The sequence below is a fragment of the Lissotriton vulgaris genome, chromosome 1_1, assembly GCF_964263255.1.
Source record: "Lissotriton vulgaris chromosome 1_1, aLisVul1.2, whole genome shotgun sequence".
In the NCBI taxonomy this organism is placed as follows: Eukaryota; Metazoa; Chordata; class Amphibia; order Caudata; family Salamandridae; genus Lissotriton; species Lissotriton vulgaris.
Window position 1 is genome coordinate 961,152,478 of NC_141685.1, and position 27,221 is coordinate 961,179,698.

Here is a 27,221-nt window from a genome sequence, read left to right on the forward strand (position 1 = left end):
ATTACAATCTGAGGTTAAAAAGTTAGGTGGGCAGCTGAATAAAATAACAGAGGGTGTTGATAACGTTACAATGCTGGTAACAAACTTGGACAATAATATTGAAGAACATGATGATCAGGAGGGTGAGGACACAGACGAAGTATTACATAATAATCCCCCAACCCAGATACCGGTCTTAAAAGCTAATGAAACAAACAGTAGAGGGGACGGTCCTTTAACAGTTGAGATACCCCCTGCACAAGCTCAGCTAACTTACCCTCTACAATTCATAGTTGAAGCCTCACCTGTTGTCCTAGTACTAGCTAATGTACCGCCCTTAGAAGCTGGTATAGAAGAATCCCCTTCCTCTTTGTCTAATAAGGCATTGCAGTGGCTCACAAATAACATGAGGCTAGCCCCAGGGGGGGGCCAACAGTTGGCCCAAGAGATTAAGACTGCTAAAAGGGTTTCATGGTTAGGAAATCGCCCCAAAAAATGTAAGGGGGATTGTGTGGCAGTAAGTTTCTCACACACTGGTGTGTTGCCAAACATCCTCACTAATTTACTCCCACCCCAACGTAGGCAGGGTTCTGTTGTACCATTAACATTAAAATTCTTTTATGGAGAACAGCAGAATGTTACCTACCCTAAGACACCAGCTTTTGGATGGGACAATAACTGGGATGCAAACAATAGATGGGGCCGTGAACAACATCGAAATATTGTAAACCATCCTGCTCCTTTGGATGTACCATGTTACAACGCATACCATTACGACTACCTACTGTTACAACACGACCATTACAACGCATACCATTACAACGCATAGCGCTTTGAGGTGCTGGATAGTGGTAAGTATAATTTACTATTCTAACTCCAGTCCCCGTGGACACTAGGGAAGGTGTTGGATAGTAAATTATACTTATTCCCTATCCTAGAGCGCCCCCCAGCGCAATGCGTTGTAATGGTATGCGTTGTAAAAGTTGCGTTGTAACAGTAGGTAGTTGTAAAAGTTGCGTTGTAACAGGTGCATACCGCTTCATTAGCATATCAGAATCCTTTTGCACAACCTCTTTTGTTGTCCAACCGATATGCCCCCCCTATCCTTTTTGGATCAAAACGACTGACTTTTGTCGGAACATATAAATCAAGAAGAGAATATTGTGCCAGTACTCAGTATGCTTCCTTGGAATATAGCGGGTATCAGGGCTAAAGTAGGTAACGCGATATGGACAGATTTTATGACTAAGTATGATATTATTGCATTGCAGGAAACCTGGGATACAAATAACAGTTTCTCTTTAGATGGCTATAGCCATTTCTGTATTCCCGCAGTGGCTAGCGCAGCGGGAAGAGCCAAAGGAGGATTGCTAAGCCTTTTTAAATTAGACATCAAAGGTAGCCTTAAGAAATGTGACTCAGGATCCGAGCAATGTTTAATTGTTGAACTGTCTTGTGTAGAATCTCCCAATATTTTGTTTATAAATTTTTAGAACTCCAACGCATCAGACTGTACATCATATAGTCTAGATAGATTGGATCACTTCCTGTCAGTCTATAGTGAAGATGTTAACTTTTTTGAAATCATATTTTTGGGTGACTTTAATATACACCCTTGTTCACTAATGTGTGTTTGCGATGACTCAGAATCCCCTCGAAATTGTGCGCCTGTCCATCTTGAACATAATAAACAGGGGGGTTGTCTAGAGAACTTCCTAGCAAGATGGAACTTATACGAATCCAGTTGTGGGGAGGGGGGGAAAGGGCCCCTACATTTAAGGGAACAGGCAATGGCTCTATTATTGATTACATTTTTATCTCAGCACGTTTTTTACTTAAGGTTTTAATGTATAGAACTGTGGTCTCTGCTTTCAGTGATCATAATCCTGTCTCCCTGGACCTAGTAACTTCTGAGCTTATAGGGCGTAATTATGGCCCTTGTTATGACAAACGAGCACTTAAAGTTAAGGACCAGGGTCGCAGACTGAAATGGGATAGTATAATCCCAGAACCCTTCGTACAAGAGGTACTTTCTGAGGCTGAGGAGGAGGTCGGTGTGTGTTTATCCAGTGTGTCCAATGATAGAGAGGTGATTCTTGCATTTAGTAGCATATGTAGCAAGATAAATTGTAGGATTTCTGTGACTACCAAACCTAAGTTGATGCCCATTAAAAGATGGTTTGATCACAGATGCTCAAAAACACATTCTGCATTGCTCAATGCTTTAAAAACTGTTCCGAAAAATCGTGATCTTATCACTACCAGTAGAGCCCTATATAAAAAGGCTATCGCAGAAAGAAAAAAACAGATCAAAGAAGAAGCCTGGACACAACTCTCTGATCCAGCAATACTAAAAAATAGTGGAGAATTCTGGAGGATTGTCAACCAACCCTTACTTACTGGGGAGGAAAATTCCCCCCTTGAAACTAACATCCCTGATGAAGGTTGGATCAAACACTTTAGCGACATCTACTCAGGTCAGACTAATGGTGAATCCAGGGAGCAGGAGGCTAATATCAACCCCACTGGGAACCAATTGCACTTTGAAGTAAAAGAAGTATTATATGCTATAGACTGTACTCTGAAAAAAAAGGCACCAGGACCAGATGGTGTTCCTGCAGACGCCTTTAAATGCTTCCCTAACTTTTGGTCAAGATTACTTTGCAGGGTCTTTAATGCCCTAAACCATGATAACATTCCCGAATCATGGAAAACATCTATAATCATTCCTGTATTTAAAAAGGGAAATAGGCAGGATCCTGCATGTTATAGACCAATCTCACTGATAGATTCTTCAGTTAAGATTCTAGGGAGAGTTATATTAGCTAAATTGAACGAATGGGTTACAGAGAATAGTATTTTGACAAATGTGCAATATGGGTTTAGACCTAAAAGAAGCACCCTGGATCAATGCCTTAATCTCCACTTGCTGATTGAGAAATATACCAGGGCCAAGGAGGGGTCCATGTACCTAGGTTTCATGGACCTCTCCTCTGCCTTTGATTTGGTTAACAGATCAAAGCTTTGGTTAAAATGACTTGATATGGGCCTGGACAGGACTATAGTTAATTTATTGGCCGACCTGCACTCTGGCCTTACTGCAAAGATTAGAGTCTCCTCGAGTAGAAGGTGTACCGATGTTTTTGCCTCTGAAAAAGGAGTTAGACAGGGATGCATACTGGCACCATTGTTGTTCACGTTATATGTGAACGCTCTGGAGCCTGCTCTTAGGGGCGTGACCAGCGACATTCCGCGTGCAGGGGATCAGGGGATTCCTGTTCTCCTTTACGCTGATGACGCGGTTCTTCTTGCACGCACCGGGGTGGGGCTTCAACGACTCCTGGATGCCTTTGAATCTTTCATGGGCTCCCTTGACCTGAAAATAAATGCTAAAAAATCTCAGGTTATGCTTATGGGTAGGGCATCTAGGAGACCTATTCACAAAATCTTTCTCTGCGGGCAGGAAAAGCTTGCTCGTGTATCCTCCTTTCCCTATCTAGGGATCACCTTTGATGAGAAGGGTAGCTGGGGTCCCCATGTTAATAATAGAGCAACCATGTTGGCTAGGACATCTGCAGCCCTTCAGAGGTTCTCTAAAAAACTTGGGGGCAGGCCAATTGCAGCTGTTAGTAAAATCTATAAGGCCAAATGTATCTCAGTTGCATCATATGGTGGCTCATTGTGGGGATACAGGGGAGTGGAACCTTTACAGATAGTGGAAAACAAATTCTTTAGATCTGTTCTTGGCGTCCCACAGTCAACTCCGTCCTATACTGTCCATATGGAATTAGGGGAAGGCTACATCTCAGACCTGATAAAAATAGCACCTTTAGTTGCCTGGCTGAGGATGTGGCTTAACAAAGAAATTCCTCTAAACCACACTATAATGAGAGACTGTTTGTCTCTGGACAAAGTGCATAATATTAGGTGGCTGACTTATATCAAGGAAACCTTTTTGAGGTTGGGGAGGCCTGAGCTTTATACTGTAATAGACTCTATAACATCTAAAGATATTGTGTACACAAAACATGCAATGAAGGAGCTCCTATCCTTGGAGAGGGAAGAATCTGAATTGAAAAAACCCTGTGTCAGGGCCAGTTTAATATTGTCTATACCTAACGGCCCTGATAGCTATCTGAACATGGTGACCCATCCTTACCACAGGTTTATTTTAACTCGTTTTCGTCTTAATTTGATACATTTTAATCTTGGTTTTTATCCTGTATGGAGTACCCCAGAAAAGGCGCCACCCTGTTCCTGCGATCATTTCTCTGAGCAAAATACCATGCACTTTATAATGTTTTGTAGTTACTACATTGATGCTCGGAGAATGTTCCTTGTACCTATACTTAAGGAAGCTGGATTCATCTTAGTTAAACCTGCTCTTATCTATCTACAACTGTTACAAACTCCCAGGATTATGTTTCATGTGGCTAGTTTTCTGGTGAGAGCTATTAGGAGCAGGAATATCAGATTAAAAAATGTGTCTACCTCCCTTTGTAGTACAGACTGTGCACCTTAGTTAGGTTGTTTGTAACCTTTCTGGGACTGTAATTATAGAAATCACTGTAACAGGGACATTAGATGTTAGTAATGATTATTTTGCTGGGGATTTCCTTAGTATTTTTAAGCTTTTTGCACATTAGCACCTTGCACATTACACTTTTTTTGTCGATATAAACTGTGATATGGTGTATGATGGTTTTTAACTCGTTGCATTTTAACTGTTTTTTAATTGTTCTTAATGTATGTATTGCTTGTATTGTTTTTAATGTAATATATATTTCGCCATTGTCTTTGTATGATATTAAGTTATCGCAATAAAGTATTTTGACTAACTGACTGACTGGCTGACTGACTGTTGGGCTGTTCATAACCATGGGGGCCAGAGCCATGGCAGTCTTTCAGGCTAACTACTGACTATGTAAATAATAACTAGTTTATCACACAGACATGCCACATAATCCACCACTAGGACATAATTTGCAAATTTCAAGGAAACATTATTTCTAGCTTCAATGGATCAAAAAGTAATATGAATGCGCCACATGTAGTGCCGAACAATGGTATACCCCTTGAAAAGTTTAACTGGCCACAGTTTAATTGCTAATTGCTGCATGCAGGTTAGATTTGACTCTAATGAGGTGATACTTTTACCTGCACAGTAATAACTTGAGTCAAAATGTCTAAATATTAAAATAAAACTACCACAGAATTTGCTATATTATGCCATATAATTTGACTTCACAACCGTGCCATATAATTTGGTCTTCTTTTTCACATAATGCTAGCAGCCGTGAAAGAAAAGTAGAATGGCTCCTGATGCAGTATGCATCACAAAGCCATGCACTTGAAACATGTTGAAAAGAATTTCTTCGCTTTTAGTTTTTACCTGTGCTGTTCTCATAACTCAGAAACTGAGTAAGGTTGATTGAAGCTGGAGTGCTTCAGCAAAGGTATGACCGTGCAGTCTTTAGTAATTGTTGTGACTGGTGTGTTATTTTGCCCCCGTCGGATCTCACTTATCCTGAAAATAATATAAATACTGTGAAACAATCATTGCATACATTCACATAAAGAAACTGGAATTGCTCAGCGAAGTGAGGAAACGCACAAGTATGAAGATGTAGATATGGTGACTCAGATAAACCAACGCATAGTGACCTTCCGGGTCTTCAGTACCCAAGCTTATAACAATCATAGAATGAATGCGTGGAGGAATAGTGCATTATGTCGAGTCAAAAATACTGTGTGCGTAACTTGGAATCTCCTCTATTGATTGCAGACGTCACACAGACCTGCCACTGTTCCTCATTATAGACGAGCTGCTATCCTTCCTAATCCAACAGTGACACACAAGTCCTTACAGTAATCAGAACACTCTCTCTGATGCGTTAGCCTCCTGTGAATATCGATGACCCACAATTTCATCAAACTGAATCCCTCAACGACTGAACTTTTAATTACAAGAATCTCCATCAATAAATGAAATCCTTCCACCTGCCCGGGGTCTGGGCCGTTCCCCAACACCTACCAGAGTTGTCCATAACATAGCCACATTGATCAAGCATGAGGTATCAAACGTTTCTAGGACCTGCTTTTGGCAAACTGCACTCTTAAAAACGATTCAACCTTAAATTGATGCTCACAAGTCAAGTCAAGTCAAGTCAAAGGATTTATATAGCGCACTACATACCCAGAGGGTCTCAAGGCGCTTAAGAAGGGGTGGGGAGTTACTTGTCGAATATCCACGTTTTAAGTTGCTTTCTGAATGCTAGGTGGTTCTGGGTAAGGCGAAGGTAAGTGGGAAGAGAGTTCCAGGTTTTAGCTGCCAGGTAGGAGAAGGATCTACCTCCCATGGTGGTCTTGTTGATGCGAGGTACAGTGGCAAGGGCTTGGTTGGAAGATCGAAGCTGGCGGGAGGGGGTGTAGAAGGACAGTCGTGTGTTGAGGCATTCTGGTCCGATTTCGTAGAGTGCTTTGTGTGCGTGGGTTAGGAGCCGGAAAGTGATCCTCTTATTGACGGGAAGCCAGTGGAGGTTTTTCAGGTGACCAGAGATATGTTCTTTACGCGGGATGTCTAGTATGAGCCTGGCAGAGGCGTTTTGGATTTGTTGGAGTTTTTTCTGGAGTTTAGCGGTAGTCCCGGCGTATAGGGTGTTTCCGTAGTCCAGGCGGCTCGTGACCAGTGCGTGGGTGACCGTTTTCCTAGTTTCGGTGGGGATCCAACGAAATGTTTTTTTGAGCATGCGAAGAATGTTGAAGCAGGATGAGGAGACGGCGTTGACTTGTCTGTTCATTGAAAGTGAGGAATCCAGGATGACGCCCAGGTTCCGTGCGTGGTCTATCGGGATGGGCGCTTTTCCAAGGGCTTCTGGCCACCAAGAGTCGTCCCATGCGGAAGGGGAGGAACCTAAGATGAGGACTTCTGTTTTATCAGAGTTCAGTTTCAGACGGATGTGTTTCATCCATTCGGCTACTTCTTTCATTCCTTCATGTAGGTTGGTTTTGGCGGTGCTAGGGTCATTGGTGAGTGATAGGATCAGTTGAGTGTCATCCGCGTAGGAGATGATGTTGAGGTTGTGTTGGCGGGCGATGGCCGCGAGGGGGCTCATGTATACGTTGAAAAGGGTGGGGCTGAGTGAAGATCCTTGTGGTACGCCGCAGATGACTTCAGTGGCCTCTGACTTGAATGGTGGGAGGCGGACTTTCTGGGTTCTTCCGGTGAGGAACGAGGTGATCCATTCCAGTGCTTTTCCTTGGATTCCGATGTTTCTGAGACGCTGTAGAAGGGAGCTATGGCAGACTGTGTCGAAGGCTGCGGAGAGGTCGAGGAGGATGAGGGCGACTGTGTCTCCATTGTCCAGTAGGGTTCGAATGTCGTCTGTTGCTGCGATGAGAGCGGTCTCAGTGCTGTGTTTTGCTCGGAAGCCGAACTGTGAGGAGTCGAGGGATTTGTTGGCTTCGAGGAAGGCGGCGAGCTGGTTGTTGACAGCTTTCTCGATGACTTTGGCCGGGAATGGAAGGAGCGAGATAGGGCGGTAATTTTTGAGTTCGGTGGGGTCCGCTGTGGGTTTTTTCAGAAGGGCGCAGAGTTCAGCGTGTTTCCAGCTTTCCGGGAAGGTGGCGGATTTGAAGGAGCAGTTGATAACATCTCGGAGGTGCGGTGCTATGATGGAGTCTGCTTTATTGAAGATGTGGTGAGGGCATGGGTCTGTGGGGGAACCTGAGTGGATGGAGTTCATCAGGCGGATGGTATCCTCAGTGGAGATTGTGTTCCAGTCATTAAGGATGTTTGAGGGGGGTGAAGGTCCAGCAGATGGTTGGGTGGGTTGGTCTCCGGGTTGGTTGTCGAAGCTGTTGTGAATGTCTGCAATTTTGTTGTGGAAGAATGAGGCTAGGGAGTCGCAGAGGGCTTGAGAGGGGGTGATGTCGTTAGAGTTGGCCGAGGGATTGGTAAATTCCTTGACGATGTTGAAAAGTTCCTTGCTGTTGTGGGCGTTGTTATCTAGTCGTTCCTTGAAGGCGGTTTTCTTGGCCTTTCGGATCAGTTGATGGTGTATGCGGGTGGCCTTTTTGAAGGCGTCCTTGGTGCTGGTGGTTGGGTATTTTTTCCAGGCCTTCTCAAGGGAGCGGCAGAGTTTCTTGGATTTCTTAAGATCATCGTTGAACCAGGAGGCCTTCTTGCTGCCAAGTTTGATTTATCGTTTTTTCAGTGGTGCTAGGATGTCGGCGCTGTTGGATAGCCAAAGGGTGAGGTTGGTGGCGGCTTGGTCGGGGTTTGATGAGTGGGCTGGGGGTTTAGAAGAAGCGATGAGGAGATCTGGTCGATGGTGATTTTGTTCCAGTTTCTTTGCAGAGTTGGTTGGGGGTGGTTGTTGGGTTTGGGCTTGTTGTAGGTGAAGTGAACGCAGCTGTGGTCAGTCCAAAGGAGCTTCGTGGTGTGGCTGAAGGAGACATGATTGCTGGAGGTGAAGATAGGGTCGAGGGTGTGACCTGCGATGTGGGTGGGGGAAGTGACCAGTTGTTTAAGTCCGAGGTTGGCGAGGTTGTCCAGCAGGGTGGTGGAGTTGCGGTCGTTGTTCTTTTCAAGGTGAAAGTTGAGGTCTCCTAGAAGGATGTAATCTTTGGAGGGGAGCGCGTGTGGAGTGATGAAGTCCGTGATGTCCTCACTAAATTGTGCGCGGGGTCCTGGAGGCCTGTAAAGGAGGGTGCCTCTGAGTGTGGTCTTGGGGTCGATGTGGATCTGGAAGTGAAGGTGTTCAGAGTTGGCGAGGTTGACGTCAGAGCTGGTTGAGATATGGATGGATTTCTTATGGACGATCACATTTCAGTAGTAAGTAAGGTGCCTATAACCCCAACCTTCTCTTACTTGGACGTCCTAATGGATGATTCGATTGGAGTGCCCTGGTTAGAAGAAGGAAGGGGGAGGTGATAAGAGTAAATGCATCTATTCTCAACTTTGCCACAAAGATGGGCAAGCGCCCAGTCGCGGCATTACTGAAAATGTATCAGGTAAAAAGCATAGCAATTGCCAGTTACGGAAGAGAACTATGGGGATATGTAGCTTCGGAGGGAATTCAGGTGGCTGAGAATAATTTCTTAAAACAACTGCTGGGGGTACCCAAAGGTACCTCTAATCTAATAGTACATGAACAGACAGGGACTGCATTTATTTGTGACACACTGGCTATTCGTCCATTGCTCTTCTGGCTCAAATGTTGGCTGAATAAAGACCTAAGCCTTAATCATGAGCTATTGAAAGAAGTAATGAGTCTGGACCACATCCTTGATATTCCATGGCTAAAATATATAAAGGTTGCTTTGGAGGTTTGGGGCGCCCAGACCTGTTTTTAAGACTTGATTTTATAACTGCAGAAGACGTGCTGTCTGTAAAGAAATCTTTTATCTTGCTCAAAAAAGTAAACAGAGATGGGGTAGAACTATCAAAAACCAGCGTCCAGAAATTCGTAATGCTTAAAACTACTCCAGATAATGAGCCCTACCTTTTATTGCACCTGTCGAACCACGAGCGGTTTTTATTGACCAGGTTTAGAATGGATTATTTCCATTTTTTACTTGTTGTTCCTCTGGGGTGCCATAGAGGACAAGTGCTAGCTAGTGCTTTAAATGGAAAAAAATAAGTGCAGGTACTCACCAAATTGAGACGTGGACTAGGGGGCAGGGCTTTGAGGCGGGGTTTTGGGGGCGGGGCTATGGACAGTGCTAAGGGATCCGGCCAGGGGCACACATTTAATGTGATTGAGATTTAATTGGTGCACAGATGTGCATAATGATACGAAAGCATTTCTGGTATATTTTGATTATTCCATTTCTCTTATACGTACAAAAGGGTACATTTATCATTAACGTGGGCTTCTCATGGTGCAATACGTAGATCACATATGACTTGCACAAGATATGTTTCTTAAAAATTTTTTGGAAAGGTTTAACTATGGTTAACCGTCTTATCTCATTGCCACTTAGCAGACATCACCCAGCCCCTCCTATGCGGCAGAGCTTTGCCTCAAAGCTCCTTACCTGCTGTAAAGTTTGTTTCCCTCTTTCTGGAGTCGGGCAAGCTGCTGAAAGCTTGAGCTACGATGCATGGGTCTAGCTCTGTTCCAGGCTCTCTTGCACTCTCAAGCTAAAAATGAACTGAACTGTGACAGTACCTTCAAACCAAACTCTAATCTCATGTGCAAAGAATAAAGACAAAATAGTGATCTCAATTGCAATACAGGAGAGAAAGAAAGATGAAGCCATCTAGAGGCTGACTTGCACAATGTGATAGCAGAAATTCTGGGATCAATCCCAGCTTCCCCACCTGACCAAATTGTGTGATAGCAGACAAATCTTTCATCTCACCAAGCCTCCATTTTCTTTGTAAGCACATATGATAGTATATTCTAATGCACAGGTTCCAGATGTGTGAGGTACAATCACATCTTGTTAGATTTAATACACACTAATGTTGCTCAATTCATGAAATGAAAATAGGCCATATACGATTTACACCTGAATAGTGACCTGTTTCCTAGATCACTAATGGCATTGTCTGCATGGTGGGAGCACAAACTCCTCCCAATGCTGTAACATAAGCTTATGCACCAAGGTGAAATGCTTCCACATGAAACAAATACACCTTTGTTTCAATAGTAATGTTTTCAGGGCTCAACTTATGTCTGAGCTTTTAAGGCCAAGCCAGACTTCCTAGTTCGGCTCATACTGGACTCACCTTGTTAATTTGTTGGTTCACCCACCTCTACCTCTCCCAGATCCCCTCCATTAACCCAAAACGGCATGTAAAAAACAAAATACAATCGTGTTGAAACACTGCTGAGAAAGTAGATCTGCACTGAAGAGAGAGTGGACTTGCACTAGCTACAAGTGCACCCTTTCACATGAGCTTCATGGGCAGGGTGTGGTAACACAGGGTTTGTCGGGTTTCAAACTATATATCTGCAGTGCTGGACACTTCAGGCAACACTCACTCATGCAAGAACACACACACAGACATTTGTGCACGCACCCAGGGCCTTTAGTACATGTGTTTTAGAAGCGCTTACATTATAATTTTTTTTGTGCAGTTTTATATAGTGCAAACTCAACCCGAAGGTATCAGAGCGCTTTACATGAGCACCACTTGCATTACAGACAGACAAATTCAGTTTTAGGCACAGGGAGATTACGCGATTTTTTCAGAATCACAGGATGCTTGAGTCTCCCGCCTAGACTCAAACCTGGTTCCTCTGCTTCAAAAGTGGCCGCTCTAGCCATTAAGCCACACCCTTTCTCTGTTGCTTTGTCAGTTCCACTGTCCTTCTCTATGTTGTTTCAATTCTCCCCCACTCCTGCTTGCATTAAAAGAAAAAAAACACTTTTGCATTTTTATTTTAGTTTTAGTTACAAATCCAATCCGGATCAGTAACTAAAAAGAAAAAAAAGAAAGACTGCATAATTTTGTAGGCGCGCACATGCTGTGGCGGGCACTTCTACAAAATCACACAAGGTGCCCCATTAAAGTTTTTAAAAAATATAGCCACTTTGTGCCACATCTGGGATGCTGCACTATGTGGCAAAAAAACGTTGTCAAAGCCGATAGGTCACTACAGTGGGACCTATTTGGTTTGCTAATGCTAGTTGCTACTTTTTTCTAACATTGGCAAAGCACATAAGACAAACTGTAATGTCATAAGCAGCATGTAAGTGTGCAATGCATGTAAATAGCATTTGTGACTGTCTGTGTTCATAAGCCATGGTACATTGAAGCCAGATCTGTAGATGTGGCCAAGCTGGTTTATATACAGTGTTCCCATATCTGTTAAGTGAGCCCCTGTCCTGGGGGCGACTTTTAGACAGCCCTGATTCTGCAGCCAACGGCAAAAAAACAATGTCACCCCATTCCAGCTCATTCCCCATTGCCACGCACTTCACCTTCCAATGGGAGGAGCTGTTAAAAGGTAAATGTAGACACAAATTAAAGTCTACTGGGTAGCGACTCCCAGGAGAATAATACAGAAGGCAATCCAGTGAAAAAAACTCATAGGAAAGAGCAGCCACGTCTTCCCATAACTTGGAGGGCTCTACTGTAGTGTATGATAGAATGACTAACACTACACCTGCAACATAGCTGTATACGAACAACAACACATACATGTAAGGAGTGAATAGAAAACCACAATGATGCAACAAGAACACCCATGTGTGGTTCACCATATGCAATAAACTCATGCACAACTTGAAAGAACCTGGGAAATACATCTGGAAGCCTGCAAACCACTGTGACCAGGCCCAGCAATTACTGAAACTCACAAATAGTTAACCACAAACGATAATTACAGATGTGTTCAAGCACAGTGCGTGTACATAGGCCTAGCGCCTTTTTTAACTTCACTTAAGAGTTGGGGCACAGTTGGCTAAAACAAGTTGCCCAGAATCACACAATGAGCTCAAATGGTGAAGATCAAGTTCTTCTGTTCGCACAGCCAGCAACTCGGCGACCAGCCTTCATCCCTACTCAATATCAAACAGCTTTCACAGTAAGACAAGGGCATGATCTTACTCAGTGTAGGCTTAACACCAAAAAATACACATTGTGCACAAATAGCCAGTATTTCTTAGCATCCAGTCTAGGGCATACACACTACACATGAAATAGTACTGTATGCATTCTGAAACCAGAACATTCCACTCACATAAAATTAGACAATCAGCATATATTTGATTTAGAAAAAAAAGATAATTACTTTTGAATGAAACATTTCCTGTCTGTTAAAACAAAAAGAATCTCGGCATAATTAGCTTCTGCCCACATTACTAAACCTTAATTCCCAGTACTGTGCTACAGCGTCTCTGTCACCCCCTTCCTCCTAGCTCTGGCTCCAAACAAGTGCTGCTGTACTCCGCTATGGCAGCAGGAAGCCTTCTCTTCGATTTTCCCGAGTCCGTAGATATGCAGTTCAGAAAGCCGGGCCCACACATCTACTGTGCTATTGTCTCCACAGAGCCTGAGTGGACACTGTGTCTGTAATCAAAGTGTGACTCGGGCCCCTCCCAAACTTCCTGCCAGCTCAGTATTCATGCCATGGGCTGCCGCTCAATTAGCACAATAAAAGGAGAGATTAGCACTTGATCAGAGTGCTTCACGGAAACTGACCTGCTTATTGTCAGCTGTGAGGCGCTTATTTTTATTTAATGCCAAGTTCACTGAGCTTGGTTTACGGTCCCTTGAAAGTTTCGGTACTCAAACGCCAGAAATCTAGAAGTGCGGGTACTCAGTACTGGTGAGTACTGGCCCATTTAAAGCACTGGTGCTAGCACCCTGTGGCTGCGACGGAGTGTCTCCACAGGACCTGCTGCACTTCGTGTTCTTCTGTAGTTTCTATGATGCTCCCCGGAGGTTCTTTTTAAAATCACTTTAAAAAAAATTACATTTCTCTAAAGTGCGCCCAACCCTTTATTTTCTACACATGTTAAAGCCTGAATGCATCCCATTTGTGGTTGGATTTTTGAAATGTTCACTGAAATATCGAAAATGTATGGAAAATTAATTCTTAACTGATGGCTGTTCTTTCTGTAACACAGTGTTTAGACCATATGGCCTATTTAACCAGTTAATTTACTCATCTGTAATGCTTGTATCTCATTTTATTAACTGGATGGCCCACACACTCTGTAATAATAGTGTTTTTAATAATTTTTATATATGGTGTTTATATATTTTTTTTATTATGTATACAATGGGATTGTTGTGTAATATGCTGAGGATATGCCCTGTTTTTTTATGAGATCTGTAATCTTTTATGGTTTTCTACTCTGTAAACCGAATAAAGTCTTTGAAAACTGAAACAGTAGTAAGTGTCTTGGTACAATATTGCGGGGGGGCACTCTACCATTATGGCTGAGGGGCGTTGCCCCACTGCTGGAACCACCAGATGCATGTAAATAAAAATTATAATAAAACAATTAATAAAACTTCTTTGTTATCATTTTATGTTACTCCGGAGCCCCAGTCGAGCCTTGAGGGAGGGGCCATCAGCAGCAGGAGGAGTGGCTGGTGGGCACAGGTCACTGTAAGTGCGCATGTTTGATTGGCCGGCCATCTTATGACGGCCAAACCGACATGCACATTTGGATATTTCCAGGCTGTTGCTTGGTGATATCAGCACGGCTCAGGAGCAAGGCTCCCATTCCCTGTTGGAGCGTGGAACCAGCCCACTCCGCCCAATCCCGACGCTTCTCTCATGCCGGGTAATACCAGCAGGAGAGTAGAGTCAGGCTTGGCGCAGGGGAATCTGGGAGCATCGTTGGAGCTGAAGAGGCAGCGGGCCTCAGGCTGCAGGTAAGTTTTAGTTTTATCTTTTTGGGGCCCGCGCTGCCTCACCACTTTCCCCTGCTAGCAGCCGCCACTGCAACATTGGCTTGACTACAACAACTCTGACTATCTGAGTCTTGCAGGCAAGCTTTGATAAAGACTACAACTGGAGCAAAACCCCAGAGCCAGGTTCGCCACCGGTTCGGTCTGGCGTGAACACATTTAACCTATTTGCAGATCTCTCCATTGGCTCTCAACCAGGAAACAGATACCTTTAAAACCATGATTGTGGTACACGGTGCAGTTCACAACAATCGTTCCCTCTTTTATGTCAGAAAATGCACATTACCACCCGCTACACGCCCCTAGTCAGTATTTTATACTCTCTAGTTCCTACTCTATCTCTTTCGGGGATATGATATTCCCCACAAAAGTGTAACCATCTCCCCCCAGGGAAACGCTCTAGTCCATAAATAAATCTTTTTCCGAAAAATGCAAAACTTTGCTTTATAATACTTTCGGTTCAATCTTTGAAATAATTTTTATGTGTTGATGGTATCTTCCTCAATAGCCCCATGAAACTCTGGCGTACGTACTCTGTGAATACTCACAACAACAACCTTGCAGTGCCACCCGGATGTGAAAAGCTGCTGACCAGTGCATGCGGAAAGGCCTGTCTCTCTGTTCTTCATGAAAAAAGTCCTAATGACAATTCCACTTCCAACAGACTGAACTTTCATGCCAGGTCTTGAGTCTAAACTCATAGATTTTTCACCACCAACGTGGAGAATAAAAGTTTGGATGGACACACTACACCGCCTTGAGTACTTCACTTTAAAAAAATAATCGCTTAGAGAAAAATATTTTTTTACCTACCACCGTCTACCCGTGAGTATATTTCTAATGATTGTGCCTCAAGAGTGTTCTCGCTGCTAGAGGGAGCAGGGAAGATGTCCACCGGACCTGACATTTCTGGGCTAGGCCTTGATTTCCCTAGAGAAGGAATCGGCTGAGTAAATAGAAGCCCGGGATGTTCCATCGCGCCACAACTCTCCTACAACCTCCCCCCCCCCCCCCCCCCATCTGCTCAATCGGAATAAAGCAATTAGGAAAGAATGGTGCCCGTAGCAGGGCAGCACGCTAGCTACATTATTCAGAGAATGCCCTTTTGCGGCACGTAGATATCAGTGACGTCTGTCATCTGCGAGGCCGGAGTGTGCCAACAGGCGGCGCCTAATGGGGGCTCAGCTTGGCTACTGCCTAATGCATGCCGCTCATCCACTCCAGAATGTACCATTGGTTGGTGTCCCTTGAGTTTATCCTTCACACTCTTTTCATTAATATGGATTTTATTTATTCATTTATACGTTTTGTTGAGAGCGCTTGAGCCAAATAGATTTTTTGGAGCAGTTTCCAGTATATAGGGGGTTCACTTCACTGAAAAAAGACCTCACGAACCTTGACGAATGTGATTTCCATCAAACAGTCAAAGTGCCCACCCACTCTGCAGGCCACACCCTTGATTGATCTTTGCTCCAAGAGGACTCATCTCAGTGACAGGAAACAACCGGTACGTAACTAATTTCAATCAAAGCTGCACAAACGTTTCTTTAAAATCACTACTTCTGCTAAACCCTGAAGGGTCTTCCACTTGTAATCCTCTGAATCAAACTCCATTGATTCCCTAGTCCTCTGTGTCCATAAATCTGTTCGACCACCGGCTAACGTGGGTATGCAACACTGTGGGGCAGATTTACAAGAAGGTGCCGCAGCGTGGCACCGCAAGCCCCTTCCTGCACAAAAACAATCACTACAGGCATTTTCCTCTTTCAAGGATTGCTGTAAAATGCAGCAGGCATTGAAAGAGGAAATAAACGAGGAGAAATGAAAACATTTCTCCTCGTTGCGCCTCGCTACGTCCCCCCCTAGGTTGGCGTACCATACTGACGCATTTCCAGGTTTACGAATCCTCGTAAATCTGGAAATGTGTCTGGTTCCATGGGTGTTGTGTGGGAGCACCCACAGCAACACCCATGGAATGCCCCTTTCACGCAAAGTGCTGCGTGTAAAGGACCGTATTTACAAGGACAGGAAAAGCCACGCAGGGCGACTTTGTCCTTGTAAATATGGGGCAGAGAAATGAGCTGCCAGTGCGTCACAAAAAGTGACGTACTGCCAGCGTAAGGGGCTTGTAAATCTGCCCCTGTCTCTTTCTTTAAAGCAACAAGTCTCCGGCCACACGCCAGAAATGGGTTGGTTCAAACTGGACATAAAAATCAGGTGAAGTGGGAGCCGTGGCCAGGAACATGGCCAGCTAGCTGCGTTTGCCTGAGCTTCGGCTGCCCAACATTCATCTTGAACATAATCCTACCTTTCTAACCACCAACCACTGCCTGTTTTCGGTGCCATTCACTCCCTGCACTGAAGGAGCGTGTCTAAAGTTGTCCCTGAGGTGATGACCGCTGAACGATAGCAGAAAGAAGAAACGATCCGGCTGTAGAGAGCCACCCGGGCTCTCTCCTACATTGTATCTTTTCCCCCACGCACGCACGCACAACCCCGGGGCGGGCTCGCGCTGGGGTATAAATAAAGATGCGGAAGACCGCTCGGGGGCTTTCCGGCTAACTGATTATGAGAGTCTGTGTCCAGTATATTTGCATAGTATTGCCACGTGCTAGGCCTTACCTCAGCATTCTACACTGGCGACGAGGCCGGTTGTTCCTCACGCGTGCCTGCTGCCTCCTGCACGCCGTATTGCCGGTATCCTGCTGCGGTGCCCACCCGCTTCATTGTGCCGATTCCTCCGTTGCCCGAGACCCGCCCACGCGTCTCCCGTGAGGGAGCGCCTTCAGCTGGCGGGACTCGCGGAGCCACGGTGCAGCCTCATCATCCTGTGGGTGAGTGTACCTTCTGCCCCGCCTGCGCGATCACCGCGCTCTCCTCGATTCGCCGGCCGGCGTGGAGGAGGTGTGCCTGCGGCCTGAGGCCCGGCTGCAGAACCACGTGACCGCGGCCTACAGCGGACCCGCCCCTCTGAAGACGGCAATTGAGCGGCGCCTCTGCCCCGCTCGCGCTCAACTGGCCCGCGCGCCTTCATCAAGCACTGACAAAGGCAATCTGAGCTCCTCGTCTGCGCATCTACACGACGACGGCCACCAGTGACGCAGTCACATAACAAGAAAAAAAAAAATAGGAAAAGAAAAGGGACATAACACAGAGAGGGGTGGCAGTGGACAATAAACCCATCACACACAGGGGTAACCTGCATTGGCAAACCATCCGAAGACCTGCCATTCCCTGGAGCCCAGGCGCCCTGCCTTGCGCACAGTCACGACCCCGGAAAGCACCAGAACACCTCGCATAGAGCCCCACCATGAACCAAGACGTGACAGGGGCGGCCCAAGACGGGGCTGTTCAGCCACCACCACCAGCGGTCCAGCCACCACCACCGGCGCCTGCAGTCCTCCCACAGGCCCAAGCCCAAGCGGGAGCCCAAGCCCTAGCGGGACCTCCTGCACCTCCTGCCCACCTTTCAGCGAAACGTCAGACCCAGCAACAGCTGCGCTCCGATGGAGAGCGTGGGTCGGACGCCTCAATCTATACTTCAAAGGCACCAGAGAGACGGATGGGACAGTAAAGAGGACACTCCTCATCTTATATGGAGGTCAAGAGATCTACGATCTGTTTGAGTCGCTCCCCAATACCGGACCCGAGCATGACTACGATGCCGCTGTCGCGGCTCTCAACGCACATTTCGACCCACAGCTCAACAATGACTTTGAAAAGTTCAAGTTCAAGCGCGCCTGGCAAACTGAGTCCGAATCTGTCGACATGTACTACGCTCGACTCCGTCGCCTTGCGAGAACGTGCCCATTCACCGACCCACGGGAGGAAATCAGGGATCAAATTATAGTCGGATGCAAGTCGAAGCTGCTGAGAAAACTGATCCTCAGGCAACAAGGGATATTGCTCGACAAAATACTCATCCTGGCCAGATCACATGAACTGTCTGATGCCAGGGCTGAGGAGATGGAGGTGGCGCTGTGCACCCCGGTAATCGCCCGACAACGGCCAGAACCCCGACCATCAAAGAAGAGCGAGTAGACGCAATTCACAGACGATTCCCGCCAGTAAGGCAGAGACAGGGCCCGCCACGAGGCAACCGATGTGGATACTGCGGCGAAGATCACCCTGCCACTGCCACGTGCGGCGCCAAAGGCAAGACATGCCTCAAGTGCGGGCGTCTAAATCATTTTGCCGCCGTCTGCCGGGGAGGAAAGTTCAGATCAGCAGGCCCACGTGCCCGAGCGGTGACACAGCGAATCCAACAGCTATCACTCGATCAGGAGCGACCTCCTCCTGACACCGAAGCACAAGACCGACGGCCCAGGTATGAGGATGACGAAGACGACGAGGTATACGTCGTCTCCTATGTCAGCCGAGCATCTACGAAAAGGAGGCCGCCACCCATGTGCTCCATAACGGTTGACGGAACGAGTGTCAACGCGTTGATAGATACTGGAGCGTCCGTCAACGTCATGGACTCGGATCAATATGAAAGGATGTCCCCGAAACCGACACTGACACCATCTGTGGCGAGAATCTACACCTATGGAGGGACTGAACCGCTACCTCTTTGAGGAGTGATCCAAACCACCGTAGTCAATGGGGAATACTCTACGGAGACCAAGTTCCACATCACTGAGGGCAAGAAGGGCACCCTCCTGAGCTGCCACACGGCGGAAGATCTCGGCCTGGTATTCTTCGCCAACCAGGTGCACCAGGCACACGCGGACTTCATGCTAAAGGACTTTCCCGAACTGTTCAAGGGCCTAGGCAAACTAAAGGGACGGAGATTCAAACTACACATAGACACGACGATCAAACCCGTAGCACTCAGGCACCGGCGGGTACCGTTCAATCTCCGGCCGCAAGTAGAAGAGGAGCTGCGGAAGCTCGAAGACCTGGGAGTAATCGAAAAAGTGTCGGGCCCGACACCCTGGGTCTCCCCATTGGTCGTCGCCCCCAAACCAAAGCAGCCAGGAGCCATTCGTTTATGCGTGGACATGAGGCTTCCGAACACAGCTGTCAAGCGCGAGAGGCATATCACCCCCACCATGGATGATATCATAGCGGACCTCAACGGGGCAAAATGGTTTTCGAAGCTGGACCTCAACTCAGGCTACCACCAGCTGGAGTTGGAGCCGGCCAGCAGGTACATCACCACCTTTTCGACGCACGTAGGGCTGCGTCGCTACACCCGGCTCAGCTTAGGCGTCTCATCTGCGGCCGAGGTTTTTCAAAACGCCATTCGCGAGGTGCTATCAGGTCTGAGAGGAGTAATTAACCTCAGCGATGATATTCTCGTATATTCCACAACCCTCGAAGAACACCACGTTAACCTGAGGGCGACCCTACAGAGGCTTGCTGACAGCGGGCTGACCCTGCACCGAGCCAAGTGTGCCTTCTACCAAGAGTCGGTGGACTTCTTCGGATACACATTCACGAGGGAGGGCCTGAAAGTGGACCCCAAGAAAGCGGAGGCGATCAAGGCTGCCAGCACACCTCGAAACCCAACTGAAGTGCGCAGTTTCTTGGGCATGGCCACGCACTGTGGCCGGTTCATTCCAAACCTGGCTGCCATCGCGGAACCCCTCCGGACCCTCACCCGAGCTGATCAGAAATGGGACTGGACCGCAGCCGCAAATAAGGCGTTCCAGAACATCAAGACCGGTCTCCTGGACAACACCACAATGGCATACTTCCAGCCACGGCGAAGGACCGAACTGATCGTTGATGCCAGTCCCGTGGGACTAGGAGCCGTTCTCTTGCAAGAGTATGGGCCGGAGGAGTGGAGACCAGTCGCCTATGCCAGCAAGGCGCTGACGGACACGGAGACCAGGTATGCACAGATAGAGAGGGAGGCCCTGGCCATCAAGTGGGCATGCCAGCATTTCCATCTCTACCTCTGTGGGCAGGAATTCACGGTGGTCACGGACCACAAGCCTCTCCTGCCCCTCTTTGCCGGGACCTCACGGTTAGCTCCCCCACGTATCGAACGGTGGGCTGTCCAGCTGCAGGGCTACCGATTCAAGGTCGTGTTCCGGCCTGGGGCTCACAACCCCGCCGACTACCTGTCACGGCATCCGGATGTCACCTCACAGCAGCTACCCACCGAGGAAGGGGAGGAGGTGGAAGAGATTGTACACATGGTCACACAGGCCGCGTGTCCAGAGAACATGTCGCTCAGAGAGATCGGAGACGCCACTGCAGAGGATGAGACTCTGACGAAAGTCCGCCGAGCCCTCGAGGAAAACCGCTGGGCCCACTTCCTCGACGGCGCCTCTAGCCTCCGACCAGAAGTGAGCCATGCCAGACAGCAGTTATGGCAAATACGCAGCGAACTCAGTGTGGGAGATGAAGGAGTGATCCTGCAAGGGCATCTCATTGTCATGCCAGAAAGCCTCCAACAACGAGCTCTGAGCTTAGCCCATGTGGGACACCAAGGCATAGCTAAAACGAAGGCACGCCTAAGGAGTAAGGTGTGGTTTCCGGCGATGGACAGCCAAGTGGAAGCGATGATACGATCATGCCACGCCTGCACGATCACCGGGGGTGAACCCATCCCAGCACCCGTAATCACGGAAGAAGCACCTCGGGCTCCCTGGACTCAACTCAGTATCGACTTTGGCAGCTTCCCGGACGGAAGGCACATGTTGGTGCTGGTAGATTCGTTCTCAAAATTCCCAATCGTGGAGGTCATAGCATCCACAGCATTCCCACAAGTCAAGAAGGTGCTAAACCGCGTGTTCGCCACGATGGGGCTCCCCGAGGAAATCAAGTCCGACAACGGACCCCCCTTTCAAGGGAGAGAGTTCCAGTCGTACCTGGAGGCCCTCCGAATCAAACACAGAAAGATCACCCTGCTGTGGCCTCAAGCCAACGGAGAAGTTGAGAGACTGATGCGAACCATAAATAGAGCCCTTCGGATAGCGGTGGACAATGGGGAAGACCTGGAGATGGCCCTGGACCAATTTCTAGGAGCATACCGACAGACACCGCACTCGACGACCAAGTGCGCCCCGGCCCATGCGCTGTTCAAGCGGGCTCCCAGGGATGGCATACCCACCACGAGCACGTGGGTGCCTGAAGAGAGGGACGCTGAGGCTACCCAAGCCCGGAGGCAGGCCACCAACGCCAAAGCAAGCGTGTATCGCCGCGCCAAAGAACCAGACATCAAAGAAGGGGATACCGTGGTCGTTAAGGATCGTCATCCCGGGTGGAAGTTTCGAACGCCATTTGAGCCCGAAGTGTGGAGAGTGGACAAGGTTCAAGGGACAATGGTCACCGCAAGGAGAAACGGACAGACTGTGACACGAAACATCTCATGCTTCAGGAAGGCAACTGAAACAGCTGCTGGACACCAGCGAGTAGAAGGGACGGAACCAGAGGAGCTGGTGCTGGAAGACTTGGACTTCCACAGTCTCCCGAGTTCTTTGCCAGGACCGTCACGAGGGGATGTCCAACCGAGGCCAATGTCACCCGGCCTCGGCATCGAGCCGAGTCAACCAAGGGCAGTAGAGGCGAGTGCAAATCCAAGGACGACCCCGGCTGGGGTTGTCGAACCATCAGGGACCCGGAGTCATCGCTACAGCCTGAGGCCCAATCCGAAGCCCAGCCAACGGTTAAGAGACTTTGCATGGACATCACCCTGAACTGTGGTCCTAGTGTGTGGGAGCAGAAAGACCTAAAACAAAGGAGGGATGTAGAGAGCCACCCGGGCTCTCTCCTACATTGTATCTTTTCCCCCACGCACGCACGCACAACCCCAGGGCGGGCTCGCGCCGGGGTATAAATAAAGATGCGGAAGACCGCTCGGGGGCTTTCCGGCTAACTGATTATGAGAGTCTGTGTCCAGTATATTTGCATAGTATTGCCACGTGCTAGGCCTTACCTCAGCATTCTACACCGGCGAGGAGGAACGCGGCTACGCAAGCCAGCGGATGAGACACGCTGTGCTGAAATCAAAGGCCCTTGCTTAGAGACGTGATCAGACACCGGCTCCCCCGGTGCACCCTATGAAACATTAGCCGAGGGGAGTGCATGAGGAGGGGTGATTAAACACAACCGAAGATTCACCCCCGGAGTGAGGAGCCACAAGAACCTGGGCCTGGCCCGTGCGCAGGAGAGAGAGACTGCGCACAGACAGAGAAGAATCGAGCGGCTGTCTCCTGTTGGGCTGAGGACGAGGTATCGGGGTGAGTGATGGCCTGGGGACCCCAATGCTGTGCAGGCGAACCTGCCTGGAGTGGCAGAGACCCCAGTGGCGACCGAGCCAAGAGTACTGGGTGGTGGAGGACAAGAGACGTGGCCTGCCAGAGGCAGTCCTGCCAAGTATCACGCATCAGGCGTTAGACTAATGCATTTCAGTGTGGTGCACCGCATCACCGCACTGAAATGCGTTGTCACGCATATGATGCATTCAGCATTGTGCCTCAGCTGAAGTACTGTCTAAAACTGTTATGAGTGTGAGGCAGCTGGGAGCGCATTGCCTGTTGCCTGTAAGCTCTGCTCCTGAAGGCTTGTGGCGATTGCAGCTCAGCTATGGGCTGCTAGTAGGCTGGCTTTGCTGCCACAATGTATCTAGTTATTGTGATGCTCGTGGCCCGGCGCCGCGTGGCTCTGACTCAGGATGTAATCTGCAAAGTCTGGCCGCGACGCCACAGTGGGGGAAGTCACCTTCGGTCCTGCTGCTAGAGCGGGAAGTTTGTGAAGAAGGTAGCTGACAATTGGTTTGCGGGACTTCTGCACCGGCCTCGCAGCGCTTTCTGCTGCTCGCACCGCACGCCCGCTCTGTCCAGTGCCTGTAATTATGACCTCAGCTCGCGGCAAAATGAGTTATTGCTGTGCCGTACCTGGGAGAGAGGAAGTCAAAGAGACTCAGTGACTGAACCGGTTGGGCAGCACGGCCGCCAGCACAGACTCTGTATGCTTATTGAATTTAAGTCTGAGCAGCCTGGACTAAGGATGTGCAAACCGAAATAATTGCCGCCGGCAGGGTCAGAGTGGCTCGCTACCTGAGGAGCCTGGCTGCTGCCTTGTAGGCAATAGGCTGCGGGGCTCTCGCAGGCGGTGTTGAGGAGGGACTCCCCTTAGAATCAGGACATCGTGAACCCAGCCTGCAAAATGAAAGGCAAATATATAAATTAGACACGCCGAAGTTTCCAAGCACTTGAAAACGAGTGCCTCGGAACAGAAATTGAAGTTAAAGAGAAAGAAGTAGCAGGAAGCCACGCTGGCAATTTGAATGAAAGTGAGCCTCAGGCAACCTCTATACCATCAAATCAAACATTTTAGATCCTATACGGAAGAGGGACTACCAACATTCATCAACGTGAGGAGATTTCATGAATTTCAGGGCACACTGTGCACCAGTGCCCTGATGATAATCCCGCAAGACATCGCAGGGATTAGAAACACGTCGGCCTTTTCAATGTATCTGCTACATAGGGCGTTGAATTAACTCTATGCTCCAAAATTAGGGTGTACAATGGTCTATCCACCCGGTACGGGACAATAAGTATTGCTCATGTAGCTTCAAGTAACTCCGTGACAATCACCTATTGTTAGGCGAATGGAGTTCTTGTTTTTTCAAAATCGTTAGCTGGTGTATTCCTTTTGAATTGATTGGATGAATTTCATGTGTTATGATTGTTTTTTTGTATCATTATCACTTGTTTCACTGTAAAATTATTGTCACATTTCCTTATTTATGTATGTTGCAAAAAAATGGTTTTTGGTGAATGCAATAAGTACTGATGTTCAGCCCAAAAGTTCAAATGCATTGTGCATATATTCTCCCAAAAAAACGTAAATAGTTGACATTGAGCATATGAACCTATTGGTCATTGTTTCAATTCCCGCATAAAATAAAAAAGCGGTTAAATATACAAACCAGGCAGTGGTGGTGCGTCCATTGGGGGCTTTGGGGCGTTGCCCCACTAGCCTGGGCGACCGCCGAGACTGCACTGCATAATAAAATATGTTTTTTTTCCAAGTGCCCCCCCCAAAAAATCGGAGCGCCGAGCGCACCAAGGCCCCGGGAGAAGCCCGACAGGATCGGGCATCCATAAGGAAGTGGGCCGGCCCGTGGGGGGTGGGGCTGCAGCAGAGAGTTACAGCCCAGGCAGGCTGAAGCAGCACACAGGCAGAGGGCGACTGCGAGTGCGCATGCAAAAGGCCGCAGTTGTCCAGATTTCGACTGGCCCGCGCATGCGCACACTTTAGACCTCCCACCCCGCCCCCCCCCCTACCACTATCGATATAGGCATGGACACTCAAAATGGGCAGATTTCAGTCTGCATAAGTGAAAGTGAAAGTCAGTGGACACTGTGGAAGTAAGTCGATAGATATGATCATGTGATGCCAATGCCATAGTGAGGAGAGCCGAGGTCGAGGACTGTTGTGGGAGTGGGACTGAGTGAGTCGTCGTTGTGACCACCAGTACTGCGTTTGTGTGTGTGTGGACTCGGAGTCAGACCGCCTGCTGGCTGCTGCCTGGACGGACGGGCCTGCTTAAGCAGCTTACATCCATCGTCGATCGATTAGCACGACCGGACCGCGTCTGGGCGGCACCCACGTAAGTTATGTTATATGATCATCAAACTGATCTGTTGCTGCTATCGAGGCTGACTAGAGCGTCCGTCATCACAGGCGTGGGCCGAGAAAACAACCTCTGAAGTGCCAAAATAATTATCAAATGCATCATCTTAAGTGGGATGGTGAAATGGGACGGGGCTGCTGCTAACAGATCCGCAGCTGTGCTTGCACATGTGTGTCTGCACTTTTACCAGAAATAGTCTCCTCTGGGATGGAAGTCGTGCAATGGTCGTTCAGTGTTGATCATTCTGATCAGAAAGTTAATCTGAGAGGGCATCTAATGGGCATGTGGCGGCAGTGGTGACTGGTGACTGTAACATCATGGTGGTGAGTGTCATAAACCACATCATGTGCTGATAGTTTGTCACTGGCATGTCTTGCCCTGTTATGTGCATCTTCAGATTCTTAACACAAGCGCACAGGCTCTTCAACGCCTCGTCAGGGGTAAGCGCAATATAATTGCAATTACAATGCAACTGTCCACAGCGTTGCGAAGGTGCAAAAGTGTAAATATGCGCAGCCTACATTAAACAATGTTTGAAAAAGATAATGAAAGAAATAGAGGGGCATACAACAACTTGTTTGTGTTTCGTTAATCCTTATTCCTTAATCGTTATACGGTGGGCTCGGACTCTTTCTATCTTCTTCTCTGAGCAGCAACAGCTCTTGCAGTGAATGGTATGCATGTTCTGTGCAGTGCAGGTAATGAGGCGCCAATTCAGCAAAACTAGTCTCCCATTCCTAGTCCCTCATTTATTAAAGTTTTCGAAACAGCTGTCAGGAATTTGATGTTGCTATGGCGTAGAACAAAAAAAAATCGTTTCAAGGTACTCGAATAATAGATTGCACAATGACGGAGCTCAATGGAAGTGCTGCTTTTATCCTATTGGGAGAGATTGAAATCTGAGTTGATAGATTTGACCGTGAGATCTCTCAAAAGGGTCTTGGAAGCAGGAGCTCAACCCGCGGAACTATCTTCTTAAAAAAAAATCGGCAGGGGAGGGTGGGGACGGGATACTAAGGTGAAAGAGTGCACAAAGGCAGCTGGGAGAAGAAAAATCCTCTTCTGAAAAACACAGAGCTTCTGAACCTTGCTGGGCATTAGTGATGGGTAAAGTTGGTAAATGTCACCTCTTCCTCAAACGAAAACACCCTTTCTTCCTTTTTATCTGCATGCGCAATTCAAAGCCTCGTCCTCCCCATGACACATCTGCAGAAGCACTCGCATCCAAAATCAGCTCTAGTGCAAATTAAAAAAATATATAAAATCTCCTTTTAAATATGCACGAGGTTTTTTTTTTGAAAATACAATTCTTTAGAAAAAATTGGCACCCAAAAACGTGGCATGCACCTTGCTTACTGAATGAACACTTCAACTTTCACGAGGAAAGCATGCCCACTGAGGCGTGTAGGGCTGTCTGCTGCTAGTGCCATCTTCGTGCTGCTCTCAGAGGGGCCTCATTACAGCTACTCAGAGCTAGTCTAGCTAGCTAGTAATTGGTAGTGCTACTCTTATGGACTGTTGTTCAAGCACTGTATTTAGCAGTATGACTGCAGGTCTTTTAACAGCAAGTGAGCCTTCAATGTTTCCTAGCGCTTTAATTGTGCACAATATTAGTCACAGACTCATGGTTTAAGAGCTGAAGAATCCAAATTTCAACAAGGATTATTTTGTTTGCACACTGGCCATCACTGAATATGGTTCATGAGGAAAATGGTCCAAGAATCCCCAGTAAAGCGGCGATTGTCCCCGGGAATGGTGCGGGCAGTTTGGAGTCTGACTGAGTCCTGCCTGCCTGTGGTACGGATGGACCAAGTAACGAAGGGGTGGAACTTTCACTGAGCAGCGCCAGAGGCCCAGAGTGTATTTTGGTGTTTCAGACCCACGCACAGCCAGGTGGGGAGAAAACGCAATAGAAATGCAGGTACCATACAGTCAGGGCTTTAAGTGGGATGAAAAAACTGTTGGCAGGGGGGGGGTCTCTCTCAAAGGGGCCTGGCCAGTGGCCGTGCCTTACAACGGCTTTAAAACACGTAAGCTAAAAATCGGTGTTTAGCATAGTGTGCTGCGCTGCCTGACTTGTATTTTGTTGCTTTTGTCACTGCATCCAGATATATAAAACAAGTAACATTACTCCTACAACAAGCCAGGACTATTGGATTTGTCAATGGTTGTTAGTTGCATAAAATAAATAAGCAACTACTACTGCTTCGTTGTATATAATATTGAAAAAGCTTCAATTCTGACATGAGACTGAAAAAAGTA